Source organism: Ovis canadensis, chromosome 20 (assembly GCF_042477335.2).
Source record: "Ovis canadensis isolate MfBH-ARS-UI-01 breed Bighorn chromosome 20, ARS-UI_OviCan_v2, whole genome shotgun sequence".
Lineage (NCBI taxonomy): Eukaryota > Metazoa > Chordata > Mammalia > Artiodactyla > Bovidae > Ovis > Ovis canadensis.
Window position 1 is genome coordinate 45,737,689 of NC_091264.1, and position 15,072 is coordinate 45,752,760.

General features: G+C 42.1%; 5 non-coding genes across 5 annotated transcripts; 2 read left to right on the plus strand and 3 right to left on the minus strand.

Moving 5' to 3' along the window:
- Positions 1-2,163: 2,163 nt before the first annotated feature.
- TRNAV-AAC (transfer RNA valine (anticodon AAC)) lies at positions 2,164-2,236 on the plus strand. Its single transcript has one exon. It is a non-coding gene; the product is annotated as a tRNA-Val (tRNA).
- A 447-nt stretch (positions 2,237-2,683) lies between these two features.
- On the plus strand, positions 2,684-2,756 carry TRNAA-AGC (transfer RNA alanine (anticodon AGC)). The gene has a single exon. It is a non-coding gene; the product is annotated as a tRNA-Ala (tRNA).
- Positions 2,757-3,957: 1,201 nt separating this feature from the next.
- TRNAM-CAU (transfer RNA methionine (anticodon CAU)) lies at positions 3,958-4,030 on the minus strand. The gene has a single exon. It is a non-coding gene; the product is annotated as a tRNA-Met (tRNA).
- A 6,155-nt stretch (positions 4,031-10,185) lies between these two features.
- On the minus strand, positions 10,186-10,258 carry TRNAA-AGC (transfer RNA alanine (anticodon AGC)). The gene has a single exon. It is a non-coding gene; the product is annotated as a tRNA-Ala (tRNA).
- Positions 10,259-10,786: 528 nt separating this feature from the next.
- On the minus strand, positions 10,787-10,859 carry TRNAA-AGC (transfer RNA alanine (anticodon AGC)). The gene has a single exon. It is a non-coding gene; the product is annotated as a tRNA-Ala (tRNA).
- Between the last annotated feature and the right edge of the window lie 4,213 nt (positions 10,860-15,072).

The following is a 15,072-nucleotide window of genomic DNA, read 5'->3' on the forward strand; positions in this document are numbered from 1 at the left end:
AAGATGGAGGAATGTAGCTCCACAAGGAAGGAAATTTGGAGATCTTATTCACTCTTAATTCACTGCACCCAAATAGTTGTGTAAACAACAATTATTTGTTTCATGATAAAAAGAATAAATGATTTTACATCTTCCATTCCTTAATTGCCATTGGGAGTCCTTTAGAGCCCCAATGTGCTCTAAAGAGAAGTCTTCTATCAGATGGAGAAGACACAAAAATATGGTATTTTTGTGATGTGGTCTACATTACTTCATCTATGATTTTACTGAAGTTACTGGGAAGTGCAACAGACTTGAAATCTAGTATTACACTCCTGAGCAAACAATGGATCCTTTATCAAATGCTTCTCTGGCAGCATTTGGTCATTTTACTTTGTTGTTCAGCTCCTCAATCATGTCTGACTCTTTGCCACGCCATGGACTGCAGCACCCCAGGCTTCCCTGTTCTTCACTAACTCCCAGATTTATTTTATGTTGACTTTTTGTTTGTTCCTTTCGATTTGGTTTTGGTGTAGCCTGTATACGTTTTCTTTTTAGCAGAGTAAGGTTAGGCGAGTTTGACTGTGGAGGAAAAAAAAACAAGCTGCACTCTCTGAGGCTCGAACTCAGGACCTTCAGATTAATGAGACTGACGCGCTGCCTACTGCGCTAAGAAGGCAGACAAGGTGTACGAGAAAGGTGTGGACACCACCATTCCAGAGCGTAGAATCCGCCAGGTGCAGCATTACGACATATGTGATTATGGATTGTGGGATTCCAACTTTGCCCAGTTGATTTTCCTTTAAAATGTGAAAGAGAAATGATACTCTGTTTTACTTCTTATACACGTTACCAAAAGGATACTCAGAGATGGATTTCTGAAGGTTAGCTTGTCCAGAGCTTTCTTCCTGCAGATTTGACCTTGCTGTTGCTTCCCCTTAAGGGTTCAAGGAAGGGAGGCACCTTCAGCCTGCAGAAAGCAGAATACAAAAGAATGAAAAGAAATGAAAAAAATCCTTTTTCAGCACTGGGTGCTAAAAATGATACTACATGTTTATTAATCTTATGCAAGTTGTTTGATTTAGCTTTGCAGTTCATTCAAATATAATTCCCATTTTACAGAGAAAATTTGAAGCTTAGAATAGTTGAACCATCTTTTTTTTCAGTTCTCGTGGCTCTACGGAGCAAAACCAGAAGCGCAAAGCTGATTTTTTCTTTTCCTGTATTAAAATGTAGCCTTTTCCTTTAACCCTGCACTTAGTCTTTACCTCCAACCCAATTCATTCATTAATTCACTATTATTATAAATGAGAGGATTTAATCTTCCATGCATCAGGTATTAATTCGCAATCACTTGTGTTTACCACCCAGATTCAAGTATTCTACATGCCTTTGACTCTTTCTTTGCCTTCAAATCTCTACACCCAGTATCTTGATATGTGCTTAAATACTATAGCTCCTTTCCACACAGCTCTCCAGAATCCTTCTCTTTTTTTCTCATGCACCTATGCCTTTGTCCATTCTGTGTTTATGAAGAATGTATTCCAAGCCAGCTAGTGTACTGGGCCGCAGGTACAGAAAGACTCATGTTATTATTAATCTCAGGGCTTAAAGAATAAGCCTCAATCCTTTAAGGTCTTACAACTTCTTTTTCTTTCTCTCTAATTCTATTTTCTCCATTTCCTACCTATTTGGCATTCAAAATAAAAAAGTTTCATAAAATATTTTCATTTTAAAGCCATGTGTCTGCATGTTTTTCAAGGGTTTTTTAAGTCTCCCCACATTTTTCCCCAATGTATCTTCATGTGTCCTGGCTTTTTTCAATCACTGTTTCTCTCCATGTCTATTTTACACACACACACACACACACACACACACACACACACACTCGCACACTCGCACACTCCACTCCTACTACACAGGTATATTTCTGAACACAGGAGTTCCTACCATCTTGACTGTTCCTTCCATCCTGTTGATTCTTTATTCTCACACCTCAATGTCCGTATTTTTTTTCTCTCTCTTTCATAGGATCTCACTACGTATTTTTGATAGGTCTTATTTGTAACAGGGTTTTTTGTTTATTTGTTTGTTTTGGTTATTCTCTTATATGATGTAGATGTGAAACTTTTCATGATCCACCTCAGCAAGAATTGAGTATCTCAAAACTGGACTGCAATGTGAGTTTCCGTAGTGTAGTGGTCATCACGCTCGCCTAACACGCGAGAGGTCCTCGGTTCGAAACCGAGCGGAAACAATGGCTGCTTTTTCACCTTGTCATCCGGGGAAAAATCAGCTCACCGCCTGCCCTAAAAGGAACGAGTCATCAACCCACTTTTTTTGGGGGGGTCCTCTTTTTAAGAAACATATAATCACCCTGAGATAGTCTCGTCGCATTAGCTGACTGTTCTGGGTGACTCCTCCCAACTGGGACGTGTTCTCTTCTGTCCCAGAAAATCTGAATCGAGAACCTTTGGAGTGTCAAACTTTTCCTATGGCTACTTTCTCCTTTCCTGGCAGAGAAGTAGGTACCAATTGCGCTCTTCCCTCGGGGCATCTCTGAGATGATGTGCCCTTAGCCCAAATTCTGATTCCCATTAACGGGCTTGACATTTTCTGAAGTTTGGACCACCCAAAAGAAGGAATAATGGAGACGGTATGTTGATAAACTGGAGGGTGGGGGGGAGAAGCGAAATGTAATAGTGGGGGGTTAGCTCAAATGGTAGAGCGCTCGCTTAGCATGCGAGAGGTAGTGGGATCGATGCCCACATCCTCCAGTTTTACTCACCTGAGGCGCTTCAATCTTCCAATCTCTAGAAAGAAATTAGACACTTTAGACCCTTCTTAGGGAAAGGACAAAACAGGATAGCGAGGGCTAGTGGTTAGTACTACCGCTACTACCAACGTATGACTTGGGTTCTGCTGCAGAATAGCTGGGTCATCTCAAGGGATATGCCCAATTCCTTTTTTCCCCTTCCGTTTCTTCATGCATGTGGCCGCAAGGCGGCCCAATCCTGAAAAGCGCAGGGCAGGGCAGGGTCAATAAAGCCCCAACTTTCTTGTCAGGGGCTGAAACCGAGTGCCCCAAGTAACCAAAAAATATGGAGAAAGACCCTATGGGAAGCAAATACGTGAAGTTATTAGTTAGCTACTGGATGCACCCGCGAGCTGTGAATAAGTGGCTCTGATCGTGAACAACAACCAACATCGAATTGCTAAGATGGAAAATGACGAGCTCAGCCTCGCACAGATTTTCTTCCTCTTTGAGCATTTTGGCCTGCTCGAGACGCCTCATCTCCCTTCCACTGTTTTCCTCCACTGGCTACAAAGTTGGCTTGTCAGTTAAGAAAGCCATCTCCAGCTCTGACATGTGTGAAACCATACAAGGGCGAGGGGGAGGGGAGGAATCAGAAAGATCCGACGTATCACATGTCCAATATTTCAATGTCCAATATTCCTCTTCTTCTGGCTCATTAAAAAAAAAAAAAATTAAAGACTCTCCCTGCCCCCTCCGCCAAAAGCCAATGTTTTCTACATCTGTATTGAGCTGTAGTCAACTGGGAAGTTGCGGTTCCCGACCAAGAGCTCAAGGAGATGCGCAGGCGGAGAATGCGGGCATAGACCCTGCAGGCACCAGTCAGCGAAGTACAGTTCGCAGCGACAGAATATTTTGAACTCGTGGTTATTATTTCAGCATTAGAAGTTTTATGCCCTTCTTGGTTTTTCGGGACTAATCTGAAGACTCAAGCGTCACTGCTGTCAAGGCGGAGCATCTCTAGAACTTCCGGAGAAACAGCCATTGCCGGAGTGCTCTTCTAAATGGAGACCCGGAACGGTTATCGTGAGAAAACTCTGACACAATATCACGTCTTGATACTTCACAGCAGAGCAAACTGCGTTCCAGAGGTAAATGAATGCAAAAACAAACTCAAGGAAAATAAACGCGCCTAAGGAAAAGCAAACAAAAGGAAAAAAAAATGCCCTCTCTGAGGCTCGAACTCAGGACCTTCAGATTATGAGACTGACGCGCTGCCCACTGCGCTAAGAAGGCACTGAAATCAACTTGTTGGCTGTGCTATAAAGAAATTATCTAAGCCAGTGCTTGTCCTCTGGCTGGTGTTCTTGTTTTCTGTTCATCTGGATCATCGGTCCCTCAGAGTTAACAGTCACGGATAGTACTCTCACCGAATAGCAGTTGGATGAATGTATAGAAAATTTTCATACCTTGAAACATGTATGTAATTTTTTTTGCCCAATATTTTAGTTCTACCGTATTTTCCAAAGTACGATTTGGGATTATTTTTCAAAAAGTTAATATGTGTTTGGATTTACCCATGTTTTTGTCTATATATTTTCTCATCATGATTTGCACTGTAAGTCTAATAGCATGCAAATTCTTCATCTTTTTTGTCTATTAATTTGTCCAAAAAGTCTAGAGCAGTGTCTTTGAAAATATTTACCGAGGAATATATCTATGAAAATTTCCTTCCTTTTATAGTATATTCTTGAGATTTCCTTTACTGAGGGTCTCTGTGCGATAAACTCTCAAATGTTCTTTTATCTCATGCTATCTTTATATCACCGTCATTCTTCAAAAATAGAGTCACTAAGCGTAATTTTAGTTGAGTTATTTTATTTCTTCAATTTGAAAATTACCCTGAGCTATTTTCTAGCTTACAGTGTCACCTTTGCAGGCAATCTCTCTTCTATTTTTGAGAATTGTTGTTAGTCTTTAATGTCATTTTGGTACTCTTGCCCCTCTTCTTCCTCTCCTTTTTCTCCTCTTCTTTTACAGTTTCACTGTGATGTAACTGGCTATGGATTTCTTTTCAGCTTTTGGTGAATTGGACTTCCTGAATCTTTTCTATAAATCTTGAATTTATAGGTAAAAAATTCTCATGTATTTATGCATTCATTTTTTTAAATCATGGGTCCCCTACCCAACCTCCTCTCCTGTAGATAGAAATTATCACAATTGTCACTAAACAAGCCAGTGTTCAGTCAGATGACCATCCCTGATAATCAGTAGAAAGAAATTGATGGAGGCATAGCCAAATGTTGGAAATGTTTGAATATTAAATACAGCATTAACTTATTGCTTAAAATTAAATCCATCTAGAAGATAGTAACAAAACCTCGCTATATTTTATTACCATCAGAGGCAGCCTCCTAAAATGAATATGTGTAAATTGTAGAGCTTTAAATTATACTGCTAAGAAGGGATGACCATCAGCAAGATAGCAAAATAGAAAGCCACGGACCTTGTTCCCTGACAGAGACACCAATTTAACATGAGTATATGGTCCAAAAAGCTTTTATGAGCTCTCCAGAAACCAGTTAGGACGTCGCAGTACCCCCAAATTGTGCAGAGCCAGAAACAGCTGCATTGAAATGGATAAATAAAACTATGGCATTCCACCCACTACAGATTTTCCTCCAAGTTGACAAAACTCAGCGAGATCAGTAGAAAATGACCAAATTATTGCCTTTCTCTTCGGACAGCAAGGGAAGAATGGAACATATGCCAAAGATTCTGAGTTTTCAAGGGTTGGGGGGAGTCTGCCCAAGGGACTGGTTTCTTTCTCACTTGACTAGAAGCGCTCATACCAAACTCTCATACTTTGGATGCCTTGGGGCCCCTGAGAACAAAGGAGAGTTTGACAGCTTGAGGCCGCACCACAGAACCTGCAATACCATCGACAAACACAAGAGGGAGCAAGAGACTATCCGCTCCGGGGAAAGAAATCGCTACGGAAGGCTCTAGTGCGTTTTTCACTTCAAATTTGTTTTCTTCAGCTCTGTGACTTCTGTTTGGTACTTTCTTATATTTTCTATCTCTTTGTTGAGGTTTTCATTGTGCTCATCCATTCTCCCAAGTTTGGTGACCATTTTTACAACTCTCTGTCAAGTAAATTACTTATCTCCATTTTACTATTACAATCCTCCACCCCCAGAGGTTTTATCTTGTTTTCTCCTTTAGAACATATTCCCCGTTTCCCCATTTTATTCCTCTGTGTTTTTTCTATGTACTAGATAAAACAGAGCTTTCCCAATCTTCAAGGAGTGGCCTCACATAGGAAATGAACCTTATCTTCAACCTTGTCCTAGCTTTTTTCCCCACATGTAGACATTTATCTCATGGAATATTATTATGATTGTGTGAAGTGGCAGGTTCGAATTCTGTACGGCTTACTTTTGCTGTTTTGGCTTGAGCTTTAGATGTCATACCTAAAGGCCATGGCATTCTTTGGCCTCTTTAGCTGCCTCAGCCCTGGCAGTTGGGGTTCATAGTTGAGAAACAGGCTCCAGCAAGGATTGGCCGTAATCCTGGGTCTATTTCTCTTGGTGATCCTGGTAATGTGCTCTCTCAAAACGACAGAAAGTCTCTGCCAGTGAACTGCCAGATTGTTCAGGGAACCCACTAGACCCAACTTATGGGGTAGTTCAGTTCAGTCACTCAGTCATGTCCGACTCTTTGCGACCCCATGAATCACAGCATGCCAGGCCTCCCTGTCTATCACCAACTCCTGGAGTTCACTCAGACTCACGTCCACCCAGTCAGTGATGCCATCCAGCCATCTCATCCTCTGTTGTCCCCTTCTCCTCCTGCCCCCAATCCCTCCCAGCATCAGAGTCTTTTCCAATGAGTCAACTCTTCGCATGAGGTGGCCAAAGTACTGGAGTTTCAGCTTTAGCATCACTCCTTCCAAAGAAATCCCAGGGCTGATCTCCTTGAGAATGGACTGGTTGGATCTCGTTGCAGTCCAAGGGACTTCTCCAACACCACAGTTCAAAAGCATCAATTCTTCGGTGCTCAGCCTTCTTAACAGTCCAACTCTCACATCCACACATGACCACAGGAAAAACCATAGCATTGACTAGACAGACCTTAGTCGGCAAAGTAATGTCTCTGCTTTTGAATATGCTATCTAGGTTGGTCATAACTTATGAGGTAGACTACCTTCCAAACTTGAGGTAGACTAGGTTCCTACCTGGCTTCCCTAGTGGCTCAAGCAAAGAACCTGCCTGCCAATGCAGGAGATGCAGATTCAGTCTCTGGGTCGAGAAGATCTTCTGTATAAGGAAATGGCTACTCACTGCAGTATTCTTGCCTGGGAAATCCCATGGACATAGGAGCCTGGTGGGCTATAGTCCATGGGGTCACAAAGGAGTTGAACAGCACTTCGCGTCTAAACAACAGCAACAAGGGTCGTACCAGATTGGACATGCTTTATCTATTGTTTCAGTAGAATGGGGGGCGGGGGGGGGGGGTGATGAGAAAGGCAGTCTCCTGTACACAGTGTTTTAATCCCTACTTGGTCAGATAAGAATGGGCCTTCTGCCTGAAACACATCCTGACCTGAGATAAAGAGCCCACATAGCCTATGTCAGGCTTATAGCCCCATGTGGGAATCTATTTCTTTTGTTAAGCTTACATGTTCATCAGTGACCCTCAGGCCTGCTCACAGCTTCCAGCATTTCAGACTCCACAGGGCAGGGGTTGTGGTCCTACTGTGGCATGAGAGGGGTGTGCATAGCTGCTGTGGGGATCTGCTAGACATGGGGAGCTGACAGACATACTAAAGCCGACCTTGCTCTGTCTCTTCCCCATGGAAGTAAAGTTTTGTCCTATCCTGTGCTTGACTGTGTTCTTGTGTTTTCCTTGGTGACTCTGATACCAAGGTGCAGTCCCAAACTGGACTTCTGTTTCTGGTGATTGGCAATAATGATGATCTTTGTTTCCTTCCAAGCAGTCAGAGTCCTCCCCTGACATCAGCAATCAGTACAGGGAGAACCTGTGAATTTATTACCTTGATGGGAAAAAGGACTTTGTGGATGTGATCAAGGTTACAACCTTGAGATGAGGAAATACACTGGTGAGCCCAAAATTATCCCATAAGTCCTTAAGAGTAGAGAAAGTTTCCAGCTATAGTCTTAGTTATGCAATGACATAAAGCTTGGAGAGATGTGACATGAGAAGAAAATGGTCCTTCATTGCAGGCTTTGGAGATGGAGGAAGAAGTCTATGAGCCAAAAGCTGCAGGAAGCCTAGAAGCTGAAAAGAGTGAGGAAGCAAATTCTTTAGAAAGGAACACAGCAGTGCCAACATCTTGATTTTAACCGAGTGTGCCCTGATTTAGACTTCTGAACTACAGAACTGAAAAACAATAAATTTGTATTGTTTAATTCACTAGTTCAGTTCAGTTCAGTCGCTCACTTGTGTCCGACTCTGCGACCCCATCGATTGCAGCATGCCAGGCTTCCCTGTCCATCACCAACTCCCGGAGCTTACTCAAACTCATGTCCATTGCGTCAGTAATGCCATCCAACCATCTCATCTTCGGTCATCCCCTTCTCCTCTTGCCTTCAATCTTTCCCAGAATCGGGGTCTTTTCCAATGAGTCAGTTCCACAATTAGGTGGCCAAAGTATTGGAGTTTCAACTTCAGCATCAGTCCTTCCAATGAATATTCAGGACTGATTTCCTTTAGGATGGACTGGACCTCCTTGCACTCCAAGGGACTCTCAAGAGTCTTCTCCAACACCACAGTTCAAAAGCATCAATTCTTCAGCCCTTGGCTTTCTTTATAGTCCAACTCTGACATCCATACATGACCACTGGAAAAACCATAGCCTTGACTAGACGGACCTTTGTTGGCAAAGCATATGGTAATTTGTTTATTGTTGTCATTTAGACACTAAGTCATGTCTAGTTCTTTTGTGACCCCGTGGACTGTAGCCCACCAGGCTCCTCTGTCTATGAGATTTCCAGGCAAGAATACTGGAGTGGGTTGCCATTTCCTTCTCCAGGGGATCTTCCACACCCAGGGATCAAACCCCTGTCTCCTGTATTGGCAGGTGAATTCACCACTGAGCCACCAGAGAAGCCCAGTGGCTTTGTTACAGGGACCATAAAGAACTGATTCACACCTCTTTCAGGGAATACAAAGGAGTCTGCAGTCATATCTGTCTTGAGAAGTGCCATTTCTTTAATTCAAAGCAACTTCGGTGTATGATGTCCCTTACACGCATAGCCTCTCAGTTAGTGTCTGATATATATTAACTGAGGGGCTTCCCAGGTGGCTCCATGGTAAATAATCCACCTACCAATGCAGGAGACGTGGTTTTGATCCCTGGGTGTGGAAGATTCCCTGGAGAAGGGAATGATTACCCGTGCCAGTATTCTTGCCTGGAGAATCCCATGGAGAGAGGAGCCTGGCAGGACACAGTCCATAGCGTCGCAAAGAGTTAAACACAACTGAAGTGACTTAGCCCACATGTACGCTCATATTTATGATTAACTGAATGAGTAAATTGAAACTGCATCTCATTTGTGTCATGTATTAATTTACAAAACACTCTATTGAGCCACAAGTTATTAATACTTCTGGACTATGTTTTACTTGATTTTTCTTTTTTTTTCTCTTATCCCCACTTCCAAAGTTTCTTCTATATTTATTTTGAAGGCTTCTCTTGTCTTAAACACATCAACAAACATCAACAAGAGCACAAAAGCTTTTTATCAACTTAAAGATATTATTCCTCAGCCTGCAGAAAGAATAGTGGACAGTGAACTGGAAGAAACTTGGCTTTCTGAATATTTTGTGGAACAAAGCGATCCTAACAGCCATAGACTGCTATCTCTTTTTGTTAAGTCTCTTCTGATCCCTTTAGACAGAATAACCCACTTCCTTCAACATTCTTATGGAACTTTGTACAGATATTTTTTCTAGTTCATATCCTCTTGAGTTAAATTTGTCATCAGTCCTAAAGGAAATCAGTCCTAAATATTCATTGGAAGGACTGATGGTGAAGCTGAAGCTCCAATACTTTGGACATCTGATGCGGAGAGCTGATGCATTAGAAAAGACCCTGATGCTGGGAAAGATTGAAGGCAGGAGAAGGGGATGACAGAGGATGAGTAGGTTGGACAGCATCACCGACTCAATGGACATGAGTTTGAGCAAGCTCCAGGAGTTGGGGATGGACAGGGAAGCCTGACGTGCTGCAGTCCACGGGATCACAAAGAGTCAGACACAACTAAGCAACTAAATTGAGTAGATACACATACCAAAGGGGCAGTAGAACCAGTCTTGTCCTTGCCCCGAGGAGAGTGCAGTGTGTGTCTGCTTTTCTCATTTCTTTGTATAGGTTGCAAGATTTTTGTGGTTGTTAGCTGGAGCTCCTTAGTTGAAGGAGCCAAAACTGGAGAATGTGGGCATCGATCCCACTACCTCTCACATGCTAAGCGAGCGCTCTACCACTTGAGCTAATTCCCCACCTTCATCCTTGTGTTTTTTCCTCTAGCTTTTCAGAGTACCATCCCCACTTTATTTACTCTTCTGAGCAGCCTGAACTTCAGAAAATTTCAAGATCCTTAAAGAGACCAAACCAGTCAGTCCTAAAGGAAATCAGTCCTGAATATTCACTGGAAGGACTGATGGTGAAGCTGAAACTCCAATACTTTGGCCACCTAATGTGAGGAACTGACTCGTTGGAAAAGACCCTGATTCTGGGAAAGATTGAAGGTGGGAAGAGAAGGGGATGACAGAGGCTGAGATGGTTGGATGGCATCACTGACTCAATGGACATGAGTTTGAGCAAGCTCCGGGAGTTGGTGATGGACGGGGAAGCCTGGTGTGCTGCATTCTATGGGGTAACAAAGAGTTGGACACAACTGGCTGACTGCACCAGTCTTATCCTTGCCCCGAGGAGAGTGCAGTGTGTGTCTGCTTTTCTCATTTCTTTGTATAGGTTGCAAGATTTGCGGTTGTCAGCTGGAGTTCCTTAGTTGAAGGAGCCAAAACTGGAGAATGTGGGCATCGATCCCACTACCTCTCACATGCTAAGCGAGCGCTCTACCACTTGAGCTAATTCCCCACCTTCATCCTTGTGTTTTTTCCTCTAGCTTTTCAGAGTACCATCCCCACTTTATTTACTCTTCTGAGCAGCCTGAACTTCAGAAAATTTCAAGATCCTTAAAGAGACCAAACCAGTCAGTCCTAAAGGAAATCAGTCCTGAATATTCACTGGAAGGACTGATGGTGAAGCTGAAACTCCAATACTTTGGCCACCTAATGTGAGGAACTGACTCGTTGGAAAAGACCCTGATTCTGGGAAAGATTGAAGGTGGGAGGAGAAGGGGATGACAGAGGCTGAGATGGTTGGATGGCATCACTGACTCAATGGACATGAGTTTGAGCAAGCTCCAGGAATTGGTAATGGATAGGGAAGCCTGGTGTGCTGCAGTCCATTAGGTTGCAAAGAGTCAGACATGACTGAGTGACTGAACTGACTGTCTCATGCACAGGGACAGCAAAGCAAAATCCATCTTGATTGATTGACAGACAGCGGGTATTATAAGATACCTGAGCTTAAGTTTTGTAAAGTGGAAAAGAAAAGTCACCACTGATTGGTGTTAGTACCATGAATGTGGGGGAGGAAATTAGTAATTTGTCTCACAGATTTTTCATGAACTAAGCAAATATCTATTTCATTTACAACTATGATTTATTAATGATAGGAACCAATTTTTTAAAAAATTTCCTATTTCCAGTGCCCATATAGATCGTAGGGTAGGCTGCAAACTGCATAAATTTTAATGATAAATGAGACACCCAAATGAATTTTACAACTGTGAGAAGCCATTTTGAGGCATTTGTTCATTCTCCTCTTGTCTGGTTATACTTCAGTGGAAAAATCTGAGATACCCTAGGAGATGAGGAGGTGAAAAATAGCAATGCTATCCTATTGACATTGTTGAAGCATAAACATGGTGATTTATTTTCTAAAAATACATTAGTTCAGTCAGTCAGTCAGTCAGTGCAGTTGCTCGGTCGTGTCCAGCTCTTTGCGACCCCATGGACTGCAGCACATCGGGCTTCCCTGTCCATCACCAACTCCTGGAGCTTGCTCAAACTCATGTGCATCACAGTGATGCCATCCAACCATCTCATCCTTTGTTGTCCCCTTCTCCTCCCATCTTCATTCTTTCCCAGAATCAGGGTCTTTTCCAATGAGTCAGTTCTTCACATCAGGTAGTCAAAGTATGGAGCTTCAGCTTCAGCATCAGTCCTTCCAAGGAATATTCACGACTGATTTCCTTTAGGATGGGTGGGTTGGACCTCCTTGCTGTCCAAGGGACTCTCAAGAGTCTTCTCCAACACCACAGTTCAAAAGCATCAATTCTTCAGCACTCATCTTTCTTTATAGTCCAACTCTCACATCCATACATGACTACTGGAAAAACCATATTTTTCACTAGACAGACCTTTGTTGGCAAAGTAATGTCTCTGCTTTTTAATATGCTGTCTTTAGGTTTGTCATAACTTTTCTTCCAACGAGCAAGCATCTTAATTTCATGGCCGCAGTCACCATCTGCAGTGATTTTTGGAGCCCAAAAAATAAAGTCTGTCACTACTTCCACTGTTTCCCCATCTATTTGCCATGAAGTGATGGGATCAGATGCCATGATCTTAGTTTTCTGAATGTTGACTTTTAAGCCAACTTTTTCACTCTCCTCTCTCACTTTCATCAAGAGGCTTTTTAATTCCTCTTCACTTTCTGCCATAAGGGTGGTGTTATCTGCATATCTGAGGTTATTGATATTTCTCCTGGCAATCTTGATTCCAGTTTGTGCTTCATTCAGTCCAGCATTTCTCATGAGGTACTCTGCATAGAAGTTAAATAAGCAGGGTGACAGTATACAGCCTTGAGGTACTCCTTTTCTTATTTGGAACCAGTCTGTTGTTCCATGTCCAGTTCTCACTGTTGCTTCTTGACGTGCATACAGATTTCTTAGGAGGCAGGTCAGGTTACTGGTTTTTAATGTGGATTTAATCATTTCTGAACAAGACCAAAGCAATACAGATACATTTCTCTGCTTTGATCTCTGATACCTTCTGTTCAAGGCTAATTCCTCTTTGTACTGCAGTCGCCAGCCTTTCCTGTCTCGTAAGTGGCCTCTCTACATCAAATACCATTTTCCTGAATCCTCAACCTCTCTACTGACTGTTTTCCTTTAACAACATATTAAAATCTCCTGTACCCTGAAGCCTCAGGCCCTGCCTAATATTTAAGTCCTGTATTCGATGCTAGAGATGGTCTTTGTTCATCTTCATAGAGAAGCTTCTAAAAGATGTTTCAGAATATGATGATACTGCCTGTATTCTCTATTTCCCTTTCCACCACACTCCATAGAAGCTGCCCTTACTAAAAACGAGAACCTTTCTTCCTAAACTCCACAGAGCCGCTTTAGAGAGATAGAATAGAGTAGTGGTAACAAGCACAGACTTAGAAGCCAGATCCCTCAGAATTTAAATCCCCATTCTGCTTCTTATCAACTGCATGATTTTGCCCAAGTTTTGTACCTCATCTCCCTTGTTTATAACAGGGGCTTATTGTAAGGACTAAAACACATAGGGTTGTTGGATGATTAAGTGAGTTAATACTATAAAAGTGCTTAAAACAGCACCTAGAAGATAGTAATTATCGTGTAAACCTTATCCAATAATCTTTGGTGTTATCCAGGATCTTTCAGAATATTTGACATTGTTCTCAACAAACTTTTAGTTGAAATTCTCCCTTGATTGTCATGACCTATTTTTGTTCAGTTTGCTGCCTGCTCCTTCTTATTCTTTATCTTGGTTTCCAGGCTTCCTGTTTTGCCACTCTCTGAATTTAAAACTAAAACATACTCATACTTTAAAAATTTTTTAAGTTTGGGGATAACTGAACTATTCTATGAATGGGTTCCCATTTCCTACAAGATAAAATTCATGAATTGAAATCACATTAGAAAATCTCTAACCTATTTCCCATCCTCCATTCCAGCCCCATCTTCAACTCCTTCCTTCTAATCTTCAAGCTTCACCTCAAGTCCCACGTTGCACAGAGTCATTCCTGGCCCTTTCTCAAATAAGTGCACCTTCTCCCTGTCCCCAGACTACTTTATGTAACTTCTACCTTTGTCACACCACGTGACACCTGGTGCTGTGAAGCCTCAGAGAAATGGAACTGAGTCTTTCCTACCTTTAAATTCCTAACCTTCAGCCTGCTGTCTGGTGAATTGGAAGTGTTCAATCAGCATCCGTTGAGTAAATGAAACAATGAATAAAATGAGCACTTTGCTTGGGTCAATGTGTCTTTAAAGAAAAAGCTACAGGGTTCAATTAAACACTTACTGAGACCTTCCCATACACAATTCAGAGATCAGAATTCAATATTTTACTACAACACAATCACTACTATTGATGTAGCCATATAATACAATCCTGGCAAGCACAGGCTCTGGCATGGCTATTCATATTTCAGCTTCACTAGTTACTAAGTGTGTGATCCTGGACAAGTTACTCAATCTCTTCCTGCACCAGTTTCCTCCTAAGATAAAAATAATAACAAACATCTTATAGAATTTATGTTACAAGTTAAAGAGATAAAAGGAGGTACTGGTGGCTCAGTGGTAAAGAATCTGCCTACAATGCAAGAAACATGGGTTCCATCCCTGAGTGCAGCAAGATCCCCTGGAGAAGTAAATGGCAACCCACTCCACTATTCTTGCCTGGGGAATTCCATGGACAGAGGAGCTTGGCAGGCTAAAGTCCATGCAGATAGCAAAAGAGTTAGATGTGATTTAGTGACTCAACAATAATGAGATAATACCTGTAAAATGAGAACAACATCTGGAATATATCACATACTCTGAAGTTATTAAAAGTGATTTCAACTATTAAAAAGGCTCTATATAGAATATTTGGGCCTTACTTAGAAATTTTCATTAAAAACAAACATAAAACTAAGCTGCAGCTCCTCTGGGGCAGAATTCCAGAATTAGGAACATAATTAGTTTATCTTAAATGTAAGAGTGTTAAGGTATGTTTGAGCCCTTTCAGTGTCTCTGGAGGGTACGGGGTTTGATTCTAAAGACGATTTTGCCCCTCCTAGTGTCTTGCTGTGGCTTCTCATTTGCCCTTGGCCTCCTCAAAGTCGCTCTAGCAACAAATGGCCAACATCCATTGGATCATCGAAAAAGCGAGTTCCAGAAAAACATCTACTTCTGCTTTATTGACTATGCCAAAGCCTTTGACTGTGTGGA